Raw genomic sequence first — 17,620 nt, 5'->3', positions numbered from 1 at the left:
TACGCCATTTATGGACACAAACGACCCCTCTCGCCCCCTCTCTTCCTCTCTTCTCTCTCTCTCTCTCTCTCTTTCTCCGGTGCTAGCTCTCTCTCTCTCTCTCTCTCTCTCTTTCTCCGGCGCTAGCTCTCTCTTTCTCTCGCTCTCACACCCCTCCCCCCACACACACTCGATGTCTCTTCCAAATAGTCTGCTCCCCCCGCCCGAACCCGTACTATCTATCTACTACACATGTCACACCATTCCCCCTTCCCTTATACTAGGTTTACATCATCAGTGGTCTCTCTACTCCACATACACTCTCTCCCTCTCACACACAAACGCGTGCACAAACACACACAGACACGCACAAACACCCATTTACCTGGATCCTGATCTCTCCTCATGTCTGCATGTGTATCTCACACACTCACTCTCTAATTATGTATATGTGTCTCCATGTTACACAACACAAAGCCCCATGTACATGTCTCTCTCTATCCTCCACACACATAGATACAAAGAATCTGCTATCATTGCCTCAGTCTCTAACATATCACACGCGCACACTCTCTCTATCTCTCTCGCAAACACGCTCAACAAGGGTTTCCCCGTGAATAACTTACCGTCTATTCATGAACAGTCATGGCAGTACGGGGAACACGAGATGTGAAAAAGAATAAATCTATAGGTGCTTAGACCACCTAGTATGACTACTAGGACTAGAGCAAGCCAAAAAGCGCGCCGCTGTCACCCCCTCCTTGTCGGCGACGGGAAAATCTTCGTTTTACACAGTCGAGAAGTCATTGTGCTAAGGGCCCACATGCCGAGGCGTTGACTAGAATGTAGATGCTAGTTTATGGAAGCAAGTATCGATAATACGTTTGTATCTCCATACTTATATTTCTTCTCTTATAAAAAACCGAGTTGGTGATGATAGTACGTGTGCCATCTTGCAATATAGACCGTCCGATCTATATCTGACGGATGGAAATTAAACTAAAAGATACCCGCACCACTCTCCACATTTGTAGACAAGGCTTTCCCTCGTTCATCCTTATCTCTAACAAACCTCATTGTTGAGCAATTAAGAAAGGAAGCCTCTCGAACAAACTAGCCTGGTGGCCGCTGCCGGCGTCGTCAATCCCCATGCCTCCGCTCAGTTCGACCACCAACCACCACCACACCCCACTCCTCTTCACCTTATCTCATATTTCTCGAGATATCATTAGTTTTTACACATGGGATTACTCCCGCAAGGGTCAATCACAACAAGTGTTTTATAAAAAATGCATCTTGATGTTCCGTGCAATGGACGGATCTTGCTAGTACTCCTACACAAGACTAAGTTGGTGATGCTGGTGTGTCTGCCATCCGTCGTTTCTGACCATTAGATCTACATCTAACGATTGTGAGGTAAGTTGTTGCCTTTTCTCACCAACATCCCACTTGTCTACCAATTTGCAGAAAAACTCATAATTAGTATCTTAAAACTAACCACATCCCTCCCTGACCTCACCAAAATAGCCCAAGGAATATATTCTAATTGAAACATAATATATCTCTAGTGACATATGTATATCAAAATTAGAGTGTTTTGTACCAAGTTTGTGAATAAGTATTATTATAATTATGATTCGTTGCAACGGACATGAACATTGCTAGTATTTCCAACCATGCATTTCTTTTCCTAGTATTCCATAGTTTCGAGTTTTCCATCCAGATATTAGTCACTCATGGTTGATATTTACTTTCAATCATGTACACATATGCACTATGTAACTAGCCTTGATTATTGGCTTCCAAAGCTTAACTTTCACTCCTACTTACAATATGTAGAGTATTTAACAAAATACTACCACTTTCAACCAGCCCTAGGAGGAATCTATTATACAAAAAATAGCAAAAACATACCCAAAATTTCTTAATCCACGCCAAAACTACCTAGTACTCCTACCGATTAGGTTCGTTTAAACCCATTTATGACAGGGTTGGCCCACATGTCCGTGCTGACGAGGCAGCTTAAACCAACACATTTTGTTTGACCATTGACACGAGGGACCCACATCTAACCTTCTATCCTGTTATTCCCCCTCAAATCATTATTTTTCCTGAACATTACTTCAAACAGTACTGATGCGTGTTCGTCGGTGGCGCCGGTGATGAGCGAGTTGGCCGCCGCTCCGCCGAACGGGCCAGACGCCGTGCCGGCCTTCGCACGGGTTGGCAGGCTGGCCCGAGCGTGACTCACGAGCGAGCAAGCCGCCGCGCTGGCCTTCGCTCGAGCCAGATGGCTGGCCTTAGTGTGGCGCGCGCGAGCAAGCTGCCACGCTGCCTTGCCAATCTAGCTAGCAAACCTTGCAGACAAGCAGCTGGACGGAGCTATCTTGGCTCGCTAGCAGTCGCGAGCGCCGGACGGAGCTGGCATCCGGGCTGCCGCAACATGGGCTCTGCACCGCCGGCGGTTTTGACCTCGCCTTCTGCCGGCGGCAGTAGCTGCGTCCCATGGCCGAGGATGACTAGGTGGACGGGCCGGAGGTAGGAGGTCACTCGAGGATTTTTGTTGGTAAGAGCATGTACAATGGTTGATAAGGTAGTGTTATCTTCAGTCTGCCACGTATGCAAGTGGTAGTAGTTCTTGGCATTTTAGTGGTTTCTTGCATTATTACAGCAAGTACAAGAGAGCTGAGTCAGCGGGCTATAAGAAATAAACTACTACTACATGTTGGCTATAAGATGGGCTGTAGATGACATGGCACTGGCTTATAGCCAGCAGTTGGCTATACTATTATCCATGCTCTTAGGGGTTTCTTGTAAGGAACAATGTACGTACTACTAGCGACAAGAGGCAATTCTGGTTGCGTTGTACTCCAACGAGTACTACTAGTGGTCGCGGGAGTGTATACCTCGTTTTGTGGGTTCGATCCCGGCCGAACGCACGGCGGCCTTTTAAAAAATAGTACTACTACACTTCGCTGCGAGCCAATATTTTACACGGGTAGTTTGAGTTTTGAAGTCAAACGGACGTGCGGCCCCACAATCTGGGTGCACTGGACAGCCTAGCCACGTGAACGGGTTTTCCTTCCCAGCATCCCGTGGCTCGCATGCTCGCCCTAGCTGCACCTCGTTTGCAGCTTCCAGCTAGTAGCATATTTAAACTAGCGCCTCCCAATTAAGCTCGAGGAGCCGGAAAAGCCTAGCGGGGCATTGGGAACTGTGCAATATGGCTCTGTATGTAAAGTGCTCTACTACTACTCTGTAGCTTGTGGCGTTGCATGCATGGACTTCACTCCATTATCGGCTCTACTATAAAAGAAATTCCTCTTGCCGTGTTTTTTTGAAACTGAGGCAAAAGCTTTGCTTCATCTCATTCATAAAGAAGGAACTACTAACAAAGTTCGAGGAGATCCATTACACCTCCACAAATGGAAGCGAAAAGCCTAGTCTCGCTGTATCAAATAACTCAAATGTTCTACCCTCGCAGTAACCGTCGCTGATAAACAGGTTGCTAGTGTGTGCATGAGAGGAGCGGCTGAGTAGGCTAGCTACGTGAGAGGAGCGGCTGAATAAAGCACCGAGAGTACCCACTAGGCCACTACGCAGGTGTACTTCCCCTGCATTGATAGTACAACGATGGTTCTAGAGAACAGTAGTACCCTCCACTTCCAACTGTAGCTGCTTGGCCCTGAGATTCAAGAGTTCAAAACTGGTGCACTATACTAGACTAGACTAGAAGTACAGTACATCGCACTACTAGTTGAGGAAAGTAGTACTAGTACTGCTATAGTACAAGTACGTACTCCTCCGTCACATAATGTAAGACGTTTTTTGACACTAGTTGGCGTGTACAAAAAATGGCAAAAACATACCCAAAATTTCTTAATCCACGCCAAAAACTACTATCTAGTGCCAAAAATTTCTTACTAGTGATATTATTTACAGTATAATGCAATCCCATAACATTCCATAATCCCTTTCTTTAAAAAAATCACTTCTGGAGAGAAGATTGCTATCTCCACGCGAGCTTCTCATAGGCCAGCGCCACCGCATGCAGTCATGTGAGAGAGAGGGAGACATCCATGCAGCATGCAGAGAGAGGAGAACGCGGGCGGACATCCAATGGGCTGCATGGGGCATTTATAGCTGCTAACTCCTCCCATCCATGCGCCAGGGGTATTTCCGTCCAGAAAGCATGCAGCGAGCCCCTGCCTTGGTATCCGGGTCTGCTCTTATGCGTAGAGTAAAAAGAATCGGAGGGAGTACTAGTAGTAAATAATAGCCTCACCCCTTCGCTGAGGAACTATCTACAGTTGGAAGGGACGAGGCCCTGCGGTTACTACGCTCTTATCTCCTCCTCGCCAGTTCCCCTCCCCCCGAAGAGAAGGCAGTTCGTCGCTGCTCCCATGGATTCGCCCGACGGTTCTCCTCCTCGTCGGGGCTGGGAGACCTTGGACGACGATCCTATGGGAGAAATCACACGCCGCTCCGACGTCCTCACCGCCGCAGGACTCGGTGCTTCCTGCACCAACTTTTTCAAGACACTGCTTAAACAGGCCATGCTTGTTGGTCTTCCATGCATCCTCGAGGAGAAGGTTCTTCTATGGGACAATCCTTCGAACAGTCCACCGCTCCCTGACCATGGTTGCACGTTGACTCCGCTAGAGTTGCCGATGTTGAGAGGTAGTCGGATTTTGTCCGATGAGCAGGTCAGTAATGGAGTTTGATCATGTAGTACATAGTTATTCCATTTCCATCCCGTAATTTCTCCGCTTCCCACCTCTTATATATAGGTCTGGGTCGGTGCCAACGAAGATTGGCTTGCATACCTCCGGCCGGATACCACCATCATTTTGCACAACATCCACAGCAGTGCGGCCGTTCCGGTAGACCCCTTCTCCACCATTGGGATCGGCCTTCCGGACTGGATGGGCAAGAATACGTATGATGATGCCTACATGAGATTGAAGAAGATAGCAATTGTGGACCCGCCGACAAAGCGGCGTAGCTACGACGATTACTATCTCATCGTGGTGTTCAACATAAGGATTGCCATCAATGCAGGAGGCAGTAACGGCAGAGGCTGGCGCATGTTGGCGGCGGCAGATTTGTACCCCTACACGTTCAAAGATGCCGTGCGCCATCTAGGCTGCATCTTCGCGATGACAAGCCAGGGGACTTGTTTAATCTGGTTGCCATCCTACGGTACGGGAGATTACAAACGGAATGCACAAACCATCATTTGCATCCCTAACGGTACTCCATTATTTTGCAGGGACCAGTCATCCCCCGATCAAAATAAGATCGCCGATCCTGGATGTGCATTTGCATCCGCGATTCGGTCTAACCTGGAACCTTGTAGCTGACTTTGGCATATTGGGATCAACTATCTTAGCAGTCGTTACCCATGGTACCACTGATGTGCAACATGGTCACATAATCTACCACGATCGGACCGTCACCATCTACCCAGGTATTCCATTTTTTAACCCTCTCGCCTTCTCTTTCATTGTTGTACTAGTAGTATACTTTGTAGTACTAGTAGGTACTTTTTACCTTGGAGGACGCGTATAGCTAGTTAGGCCCTTGAAGACTTGAACCCACTAGCTGCCACCATTTTTGTTTTTCCATGTCTTACTATCTCATCCATGTAGCCAAGAGTGGCTATATATAATAAGCCGGTTATTTTACTTCCTCTATACCAGAGTAGTACTATTTGCTGCACACAGTATTACTGACCGCCACATTTGAGCACAACATTATTATGCATGGACCTTGACTATGTACGTCACCATGTGTCCAGATCTGGGATGCCGCATGTACGAGATGAACGACGCCGAGTTCGACCCCCGTGATGCTACGTGGGTGCCGAGGAACACTCTTGGAGAGTACTCGCTTTTCATCGGGGACAGCTACCCCATTGTGAAGTGGATGCCACCTTCCGTGCACGACACGAAAGGCCTGCCGTTCATGAAGCATGGTTGTGTCTTCAGTGCGCACCACCGGATGAACGACATGTGGGGACACGCTATCCCTGGTTTATGCCGCTTCAGCTTGGATGAGTCTCCATCATGTGGAACCGGACTAGAAAGCTGTGACAATGATTCCCGTTGCCCACCGCTATGGATCGTGCCATCCATGAAGAACACCTGGGACTGGAACCTGGAGGAGGACATGTAGCCCATCTATAACGTGTATGTGGAGTACGGTAATTGTGGACGGTAGCGCTGTGAATATATGTAGATTAGTCGTGCACAAATTTATCACATGAGTTGGAGATGAACTTGTGTGGCATATTGGCATTTGTCCTTTAGAATTTATTACTAGTAAATGTGTTATGTGTATGTGCAACTTGTGTGGTTGTTGCACGGGCTCCAACACGCTCTTTGAGAAAAAAAGGTGGCACATCTTTGGATATACGTGACGTGGCGGCATCATACAGTAGCATCGTTCAGTATAGTTGTACTAGTACACTCTTACTAGGACGACAACTCCTATAAAACCTTGCGCTTGGCTCTTTGCCTCTTCGGGAGGTTCAACAGTTCGTACTCGTGTGAACCTTGCACTTGGCTCTTCGCCTCTTCGGAAGGTCCAACAATGATGATACTACAATACAATATGCTTCTGGCAATCTGACACCGATTGAACTGCTGCACGTCCACCGCGAGGGCGAGGGCGAGGGAGAGGGAGAGGGAGAGGGCGCTGTAGTCAAAACCCTCTCCTCATCCTGCGAACCACCGCCCGCGTGGGCGAGGGAGAGGCGTAGTAAGCAAGCTTCTCCTCGTTCGGCGAGTTGACGGGACACATCAAAGCAGTACTAGTAGTAGTAGTAGTCCATACTGCGTCCTTTCTGATTAATATGGCTTAATTTGAAACGAGAAAAATACACTGGCGGTCAACATATGTAACAGTACGCTCTTTACGGTCACTATATATAGTTTTGCGGCGATTATGTGATCACTAGCTCATCGTAGAGCACCGTATTGCACCCTACTGACCGGCCACATAGTCGACGTGGCACTTTGTTGACTGGTTAAATTGTCACCTGGTTTCTGGGTCCCACCTGTCAGTTGGCAGAGCAAAGAAATCAGTTAAACAAAACTTTACGCAGGCGCGACACGAGTCCAACCCTTGTGCGCGAACCGCCCTGGCTGTGTATGTGAGTGCATGCACGTGTCCTCCCTCGGTCTTCCAACAAAGAGTGTACTACATGATGTACATCTACACTTCCAATGTGTTTAGCCTTTAATCTAAATCGATATTGATTGACTAATGCACCAACTTGTGTTGTAGGTATAGGCTACATGTCTATTCTTGATTACAGCATGCAACAGCCTTCATTTAATCTTCTTATCTCAATGGCCGCATGCACACATAAGTCTGCTACTTTTGGGCGTTAATTATGCCCTGGTCAATGTGTAAATCTCTAAATGTACAGTCTTTCACGGACGTAGGGAGTAGGTTGAGCACTTGAGCGTGAGCGTGTGTGTTGCGTCGTGTGCTATGTGCCGCATGGGTGCGTGAGTGTTGCGTGCGTCCATGTGTACGTGTGAGTGTTGCATCTTGCATGCATGGGGCTTACTCCCTCCCATTGACATGTCCATTTGGCTATAGATTTCAACAAGTGACTAGGTACGGAGTAAAATGAGTGAAGTGAGCGTAGAGGCACAGGGATACTGTAGAAAGGAAGTCCTCGCGATCCATTTATTCCCCATCTCGGCCAGAGAGAACTATTAAACTAGTCTTCGCAGTGAAGTGACAATACACACTGCAGCAGATGGGACACGTAATTAATAAGCTGAACCAGCGTGTTGGTGTTACTAATCAGTCGGTTATGTTTGGTAGTCTCAAGTCATTGAAAGCATGCACAGCCCACATATCTTATTGGTTGATATGCCACAAAACAAAAAATGAGAAGGGAGTTAATGTACGGTGCCTAAGTGTTTTGGGATTATTTGGTTTTCGTAAGGTGATTTAAACACCTAGACGGAGGGAGTAGTAGAATTGAGATTGAATGCACTTTCTTCCCCGTCTTCCACTCTTCTTCCTCCTCTGTTCTTCTTCCTCCTCTCTTCCCCATCGTCGGCCGCACACCATTTACCCCCGCTCACTGCTCGCCCGCCCGCGCCATCTTCCTTGGTAGCTCGCGCGTACCATATCCCCCCGCTCACTGCTCGGCCACATGAGGACAAGCTTCTTCGCTCGCCCGCCCGAATCCACTTCCCCGCTGGCTCGCAGGCACCGAAAACCCCAATGGCAGAACCGAGTGACATGTAGAGCCGCGATTGGAATTCCCTCCCCGATGTTCTCTTGGAGCAGATCTGTAGTCGTATGGACCTACTCAGCACCGTCCGTCTGGCCGCATGCTCGGTGTCTTTGTACCATCTACTCGACTGCAACCAGCCGGCTCTTTTCAAGACACCCTGCTTTCTGATGCCTGATCCCCACAGGTGGCCCAGACACCGACTTGACGATCCTACGGAGGTTGTTGTGGTGCCCCTCGACATGCTACCACTACCCGTCCACCTATCCTTCATGCGTGGCCACTACTGGGCGGGCATGAAGGCCAACTGGATCATCCTCATCCACCACAACGGTAGTCCGTGGCGTCTCGTGGATATCTACACCCAGCGAGAGATCACCCTTCCATCGTTGGATACCACCGCCATCGAGCCTCGTGGCCCGCCGGACACTCCTGCCTACTACGCACGAGACGCGTCAAGGTTTTGGCTCGACCTCTGTTTGCAGAAAGTTGTAATCTGCGAAGTGCCCACACCATTAGAAGACTACATGGACTACAAGCTCATTGCCTTGTTCAACAAGGGATTAGTCTATCTGGAATCCGGTCACCATACATGGTTATGGCTCATCATCAATCCTGTTGAGGAAACATTTCTGTCTGATGCTATAGTGCACGATGGCATCGTTTACGCGGTCGACACACAGATTGGCTACCTATATTGGTGGAATCTATCATCGTGTAATTGTTCTATCTCATCTCATCTTTACCTTATGAATACGACTGTCTGTTCATTTGTTACAAATTTAGAACGCATAGCATGTCTATAACCACATCATTGCTATATGTTCCTCTCATTTCCTAGATTTTTATGACCACACATGTTATTGTTAGAGTTGATATGAGAACAATTGGCATCTAATGATTGTTAGAATACATATTATGAGCATAACATCATGATTGCTATATGTTACTCTTGTTTACAAGATTTTTATAACAACGCATGTTATTGCTTAGAGTTGATATGAGAACAGTAGTAGTAAGTGCTATGGTAGAATATGAGTAGGCGCTGTCATAGCTGTTTTCCTCTCATTGTTACATGATGTTTGAACCATGACATATTGCTAGAATATGAAAGCCATTGGCTTATTTTTTTAACTTGGGGTATGATTATGACCACGGCATTGCAATTCTCTGTCTATGATATGTGTCACTGTTATAATAATCTTAATTCCACACATACTCTGAACATGATTGTTTATTTTTGTCCTTTTGGTCTCCAATTTGAATTATTGCAGCAGACGCAAATGCGCTGGCCTTCATGATTCCAAGACCTGGAATCATACCAGCCGATGGGTGGTGGTTTATCGCTCGTTCAGCTGACGGCGGTCATTTGTTGCTCATTCGCACGTACCAAATTGACCAAACCATTACATCAAACCACATGCAGTACAATGCGTGGGGCGTTCGTGACATTGATGGCTATGGCTGCTTCGTGTTCGAGAAAGATCCCAGCTCCATTGGGCCAGGCGTATTCAACTGGTGGTGGGTTTACAGCCTCGACAACCACTCCTTGTTCCTCGGGCTCAATTATCCGATCATCCAACCAATCATCGATCATATCACCGGCGATGATTACTACGCTACGCAACTTCCATTCGCGAGCGGGGCTGTGTTTACGCATCATACCATGGGTTTCATGAATCACCATATCCAGAGATTCGTCGACACAGCTTGTTGCCAGATAATCTTCAGTGTGTGAAAGGCATCAAGCTTCCATGCGATGGATGGCTTTTGCAAACCCGACATGCTACGATGTGGTTCATGCCAACAGCAAATATGCACAACTTGATTCGTGCTGATATCTAGACTGAGCCATGTATTCTGCTGCTGTAGCACGACCCTCTTTTGTTGGATATTATGTATTGTTGTTAGTTTGAAGCATTCCTCTAGTTTGAAGGATAGATACCTTCCTGGGATCAAGTGCATCCTAACTCACCTGCGTAGGATGTACTGATAATGATGATGGAGATGCTGTGCAGAAGCCATATATATCAGTTAGGCTTCAAGTGCGTACTTGTTAGTTAAACCTATGTATAAATCGTGACACTAAATACGACTAGTAAGTAGTACAGTAGCAGTACTAGTATACGTCGGTCAAATTATTCATCATGTCCACCCATTGAATTGATGTGACAACACGCTGCGCGTGAGGTGACACAAGAATCCCGGCGATGTGTTCGGGTATTCTGGACTTCAGATTTGGAGTACCACTTATCTTCCGAAATCTTTCATCATTCACTTAAAACAGTCGATTAATCATACATTGAGTACCATATAACTGGAGTTATCGATGCAAGTCGAAGAAAGATTGGCCCGTGCTGCCGGCTGGCGTCAAGTTCGATCCCATGGATCAAGAGCTGATCGAGCACCTTAAGGCCAAAGTGAGTGCTGACAGCGCGAGATTTCAGTCTCTCATCGATTTGTTCATACCAACCATTGACATCGAGCACGGCATATGTTACACCCAACCTGAGAAACTTCCAGGTAAGACACCGATCGGCCGCCTACTTGCACAAACATATTCCTTTGTTTATAGCTCTATTTTTCTTTTTAGACGCAGACCTGGTGAAGCAATTACAATTTGACAGTTAATAAAAAGTGAAACAAGTGACTGCAACATGCCAAAGATGTTGTGAAAATGCCAACTAGGTACACTATAACCTGTATTCCACAATACTGCAGGTATCACACCGAGTGGCCTAAGGAAGCATTTCTTCCAGCGCAATTCCAGGGCGTTCAAAAGGGCGCGTGGAAGCGTCGCAAGATATAGTCGGAGTGCGGCATGCACGCGATGTGGCACAAGACCGGCAATACCTTGCCGGTGATGGTCAACGGCCGGCAGACAGGCAGCAAAAAAGGTTCTGGTGCCGCACACCAATAAGAACTTCGACCAGCAGAGGACCAACTGGGTGATGCACCAGTACCACCTCGGGGACCTAGAGCAAGAGAAGGAGCGGGAGCTGGTCCTCTGCAAGATTTTCTACCAGACGAACACTAGGGCCAGGAGTAAAAAGATTATAAGTTAGTTTGGTATTGGTAGTTGTACTACCTTGTCGTCCGCAAGTTGGTATTGTTGTTAACGATCTTTTGGTATGAACTTGCATTTGCTTCCAAACATCATGCCGAGGGTCGACGTGGATATAAAGCTGAAACATTTATTTCGAAACGAATTTTTAGGCACCTGGTTTTTATTTGACGGGTAGCATAAGCACCCGCCGTTCGAATTCCCAGTTCTCTGATTTTTTCGAAACAAGTGCATGCACTTATTATCATGTTAAAAACAATATCCGTGCTGCATCCCAGTTATCAGTCTGTACTTGCAGAATTCTCTCCTTTATTGAGCACGTATATTGTTTTTTCAGGTCGAGCAAGTTTCAACTGGGCTGTAGATTGCCCAGGGTTGTTTTGTTTTTAACAGGCCCAACCCATGACGACAACGGGGCACAAAGATCTAGCAGGTATCTACTGGCCTCTGGCCCACCAGCGTTAGTTATATTTTGTCTTACAACATCCGCAGGCAGTTTTTTTGACTGAATCAAACACATAGCCCAGTTCTATTTTCCTCTTGAAACGCATGTCCTACATCCATTTTCTAATCTCTACCTATAGTTTTACTAGTTCATATACATGTATCATTAGATTGAAAACACATAAAATTCCCTTTTCATATTTACATCCTTATTTTTGTTGTTTTTTCCCACCCAGCGCTGATTTTTTTACCACTGGTTTTCCCTTAAACCAACTAAATTGTCCCACGTCTTATTTGCTTACAAAAACAAAATGATTTTTTGGCAAATCAATAAGTTCTTAAAAAATGTTTATCATTTCGGGATTACAACAGTTCGGACTCCACCGAAATATGCAAAATAAGGTTGGACTTTTTGACCGTGGTCCTGGGCAGAAAATGGGCTGTAATAAATTACTTAAGAATTAGCAAATGGGCTGCAAATTATAAAAAATAGCAAATGGGCTTTATGTTGTGTGCCACAGATTTGGAGGCTGACTTGTGGGCCTACTAAGTTCATGCGTACACAAGGTTTCTCAAAAAAGAAACTTAGTCAACAATCGACTCTACCAGCGTCAGACCGTTCGATGTCAATCGGCAATCGTGCTTCTTCAGTCTCTGATCTTCCTGCCCCAGCCGCCCAAACCAGCGCCGTCGGAACCGCCTGCTCCCGCCTCCCGTGGCCGGCAGTGTTGCCGGGAAGGCCTCACGGCCCCATCATACTCGCATCCCAGGCCTGTCTATCCCTTTACTCACCCACACCTCCTGTTATTTTCCGGTGACGGCAGCCGAACCAGTCAACCCTCGTACTCTCCACCGCGTGGGCAGCCACTGTCGTGTCTTCCCCGGCTCCGTGTCGTTCCCTTCGTAGGCCTCGCCGTCGTCCACCGCCCTGGTGCTCTCGGCACAACGTGGTCAACAATGTCCATCCAACGGCCGTAGTGCTTCTTCAACCTCTGGTCTTCTTGCCCCAGCCGCCCAAAGCAGTGTCGGTCGTGCCGCATGCTCCCGACTCCCGTGGTCGGCTGTGCTGCTGCGGAGGCCTCACCGTCCCCATACTACTCCCACCGCTGGCCAGGCCATCCCTCCACTCACCCACTCCCCCTGTTATTCTGCGGCGACGGCAGCCTCACACTGCAGCCGAACCAGTGAACCCTCATTCTCCTCTCCGCGTGGGCATCCACTGCCACGTCTTCCCCAGCTCCGTGTCGTCCCCTTCCTAGGCCTCGCCGTCGTCCACCGCCATGGTGCTCTTGGCGCGGCGTGGTTAATGTGGTCAACGACCGACTTCTATCGGAAGAGTACTGTACGTGGAGAGGCTGACAGCTGGGTCCACGGTAGCCACAAGGAAGTGCCTCCTTATTACGCGCAAAATAATTATTCCTCCACCTGACAGCAGGGACCCACCGGATGGGCCACCAGTATTTCGCGGAAAAAACGTTTCCCCCCTGGCTGCTGGGACCCACCGGATGGGCCACCGTATTTCCCGAAAAAAGGTTTGCCCCTGACTGCTGGGACCCACCGGACGGACCACAGTATTTCGCGAAAAAATGTTCCCCCCCGCTGTCAGCTCAGACCCACCGGAAGTGCCTCCTTATTACGCACAGAAAAATGAATACCCCCCCTGCTAGCTGGGACCCAACCTGGTGGGAGGCTGACTTGTGGGCCTACTACGTTGACGAGGATGGAGGGCTTTGTCAACATAGTCAATATGAACGATTCAAGCTCCAGTGACCGTACGATGTCCATCCAACGACCGTAGTGCTTCTTCAACCTCTGGTCTTCTTGCTCCAGCCGCCCAAAGCTGCGTCGGTCGTGCCGCGTGCTCCTGCCTCTCGTGGCCGGCTGTGATGCCGCGGAGGCCTCACCGCCCCCTACTACTCCCACCGCTGGCCCATGCTATCCCTCTACTCACCCACACCCCCTGTTATGCTGCGGCGACGGCAGCCTCACGCCGCAGCCGAACCAGTGAACCCTCGTACTCCTCTCCGCGTGGGCATCCACTGCCGCGTCTTCATCGGCTCTGCGTCGTCCCCTTCCTAGGCCTCGCCGTCGTCCACCGCCTTGGTGCTCTCGGCGCGGCGTGGTCAATGTGGTCAACGACCGACTTCCATCGGAAGAGTACTATACGTGGAGAGGCTTACAGCTGGGTCCACGGCCACAACCTAGTTTTTTTGTGATTTGCCAAGTAAGTCGCTTTGTCAGTCCTATTGGGCTACAAATCTTTCAAGACGAGGAGAGCTTCATTCGGCTGGCCAAGAAAATGGCCCATCAGTAATGAGAAATGGGTTGTACATTTTTAAAACACATCAAACCGGCAATTAGTTTAAAATATCTTTTTTTCATTTCGAGATTTTAAATTGCATTAGTTTTTATGCGTGGAGAATTTGTTGGATTTTATATTGATTTACATTTATTTTTAAAATCAGTTTGAATGTGAGTCGAAATTTCGGGATTAAAAACAGTTCGGACCGCACCGAAATATGCAAAATTTCGTATAATTTTTTAACCGTGGCCACAATATGGGCTGTAATGCTAACAAAAAGAGTGTGGGCTCCAAAAAAACCTTAAGAATTAGCAAATGGGCTGTAAATTATTAGAAATAATGGTAGATGGGTTGTATGCTGTTTTCCACAGATTTGAGGCTTTCCTAAAAAAAGGTTGACGCACAAGCACTGACTGTTGGATGTCCATCCAATGGCCGTCGTGCTTCTTCAATATCTGCTCTTCCTGCTCCAGCCACTCAAACAAGCGCCGGCGGGACTGCCTGCTCCCTCCTCCTCGCGGCCGGCTGTGCTGCCGCGCAGGCCTCAGCGCCCGACCGTACTCCCATCACTGGCCTAGCCATCCCTCTACTCACCCACACCTGCTGTTATTCTCCAGCGACGGCAGATGAACCAATAAACCCTCGTACAGTCGTACTCCCCTCCGCGTGGGAAACAACTGCCGAGTCTTCCCTGCCTCCATGTCATCCCCTTCCTAGGCCTCGCCATCGTCCACCGCCCTGGTGCTCTCGGCGCGGCATGGTCAACGTGGTCAACGACCGACATGCATCTGAAGTGGACTATACATGGAGAGGCCGACAGCTGGGTCCACGGCCGCACGCAAGGAAATGCCTCCTTATTACGCGCAAAATAATGATTCCTCCCCTGACATCAGGGACCCACCGAAAGGGCCTCTGTATTTCGCGAAAAAAACGTTACTGCCACTGACAGCTCGGACCCACCAGCTATATCTTCGCACGCAAGGAAGTGCCTCCTTATTACGCTCAAAAAAATGAATACCCCCTGCTAGCTGGGACCCACCTTGGTGGGAGGCTGACTTGTGGGCCTACTAAGTTGACGGGGACGGAGGGCTTTGTCAACTTAGTCAATATGCACGATTCTAGCTCAAGTGACCGTACGATGTCCATCCAACGGCCGTAGTGCTTCTTCAACCTCTGGTCTTCTTGCTCCAGCCGCCCAAACCAGCACCGGACGTGCCTCGTGCTCCTGCCTCCCGTGGGCGGCTGCGATGCGGCGGAGGCCTCACCGCCCCCTACTACTCCCACCCTGGCCAGGCCATCCCTCTACTCACCCATACCCCCTGTTATTCTACGGCGACGACAGCCTCACACTGCAGCGAACCAGTGAACCCTCGTACTCCTCTACGCGTGGGCATCCACTGCCGCGTCTTCCCCGGCTCCGCGTCGTCCCCTTCCTAGGCCTCGCCGTCGTCCACCGCCCTGGTGCTCTCGGCGCAGCGTGGTCAACGTGGTCAAGGAACGGCTTCCATCGGATGTGGACTGTACGTGGAGAGGCTGACAGCTGAGTCCACGGCCACAGCAAGGAAGTGCCTCCTTATTACGTGCAAAATAAATATTCCTCCACCTGACAGTGGGACCCACCGGACGGGCCACCGTATTTCGTGAAAAAAACGTTTCCCCCTGACTGCTGGGACCCACCAGCTACATCTTCGCACGCAAGGAAGTGCGTCCGGGCAAAAAAAACGATTCGCCCCCTGATTGCTGGGACCCACCAGCTACATCTTCACAGGCAAGGAAGTGCCTGACAGTCGGGACCCACCTGGTCGAAGCGTACGTAGCGTTGTCATTGTGGTCGCGAACGTGTACGTACATACTGGTCGATGTAGAGGCGCGCACGTGTCGTAGTAGAGGCGCGCACGTGTCGTAGTAGAGGCGCGCACGTAGCATTTACACGTACGTACAGCGGCCAGGGTGCAAGAAATAAAATACGGCCACGTATGTGTACATATGGGCGGGGTCTCGAACGCCTACTCGCACATACATACGGCCAGGGCTCATGTACATGGCTGGGTCGGAACAGAGAAACAACGTCGTCGTCGTGTTCATGGGGAGGCAACGGAATGCGTCGTGTTCATGGGGAGGCAACGGAATGCGTCGTGTTCATCGGGAGGGTTTGGACGGAACGGGCGATGGAAACGAGGCCTGGCATACCGCAGAACGGAGGAAACGGCCTTGTGTTCGACCGACCACGTTCGAAACGGGATCCTGTTCATCGGGAGGGGTCTGGCGTACCACAAAACGGAGGAAACGGACCTCCTACGGTCGAAACGGGGGTCCTGTTGATCGGGAGGGGTGTGGCGTACCGCAAAGTGGACGAAACGGACTTGTGTTGGAGCGCTACGGTCGAAACGGGGGTCCTGTTCATCGGGACGGGTGTGGCGTACCGCAAAACGGGACTCCACGGGATACTGTTCATCTCCACCGTTGACCCCCTCCAGCCTCCTTGAGCTACTGTTCATCCACCGTCGACCTCCTCCAGCCTCCACCTGCGACTGTTCATCCACGGGCTCCTGTTCATCCAACCTCCACCGCGCGCTACTCCACCGGCTACTGTTCAACCAGCCCTCTCCACGGGCTCCTGTTCAACCACCCCTCCACGGGATACTGTTCATCCTGCCCTCCACCGTCTACTGTTCATCCAGCCCTCCACGGGGTGGTCCTGTTCATCCAGCCCTCCACGGGGTCCTGTTCATCCAGCCCCAACCGGCTCGATCGATCGGGGTCCTGTTCATCCAGAGGCAACACCACGAGGTCCTGTTCATCCACCCCCACCGGGAACTGTTCATCCACCCCCCCCCCCCCCGCAACGCTCACTGTTCATCCAGAGGCAGCATCGATCGGCTTCAGTTAGCAGCAGTAGCGAAGGAATCGCTCGATCGGGTTCAGTTAATAGCCATCGATCGATCGCTCGGGTTCAGTAACGCGTAGCCTGCAGTGCAATCGCTCGGGTTCAGTTAGAGCCCAACGCCTCGCTCAGGATCAGTTAGTGTTGGGGAACGTAGCAGAAATTCAAAATTTTCCTACGTATCACCAAGATCTATCTATGGAGAGACTAGCAACGAGGGGAAGGAGAGTGCATCTACATACCCTTGTAGATCGCTAAGCGGAAGCGTTCAAGTGAACGGGGTTGATGGAGTCGTACTCGTCGTGATTCAAATCACCGATGACCAAGTGCCGAACGCACGGCACCTCCGCGTTCAACACACGTGCAGCCCGGTGACGTCTCCCACGCCTTGATCCAGCAAGGAGAGAGGGAGAGGTTGAGGAAGACTCCATCCAGCAGCAGCACAACGGCGTGGTGGTGATGGAGGAGCGTGGCTATCCTGCAGGGCTTCGCCAAGCACCACAGAAGAGGAGGAAGAAGAGATGCAGGGCTGCACCAACGAGAGATCGAATCACGTGTGTATTATGGGCAGCCCTAGGCCTCATATATATAGGGAAGGGGAGGGGCTGCGCCCCCTCTAGGGTTCCCACCCCCTAGGGGGGCGGCAGCCCTAGATGGGGATCAAGGATGGCGGCCAAGAGGGGGAGA

This window comes from Triticum urartu, chromosome 2A, assembly GCF_056163025.1.
Source record: "Triticum urartu cultivar PI428250 chromosome 2A, HENAU_Tu73, whole genome shotgun sequence".
NCBI lineage: Eukaryota > Viridiplantae > Streptophyta > Magnoliopsida > Poales > Poaceae > Triticum > Triticum urartu.
This window is presented reverse-complemented; position numbering follows the sequence as displayed.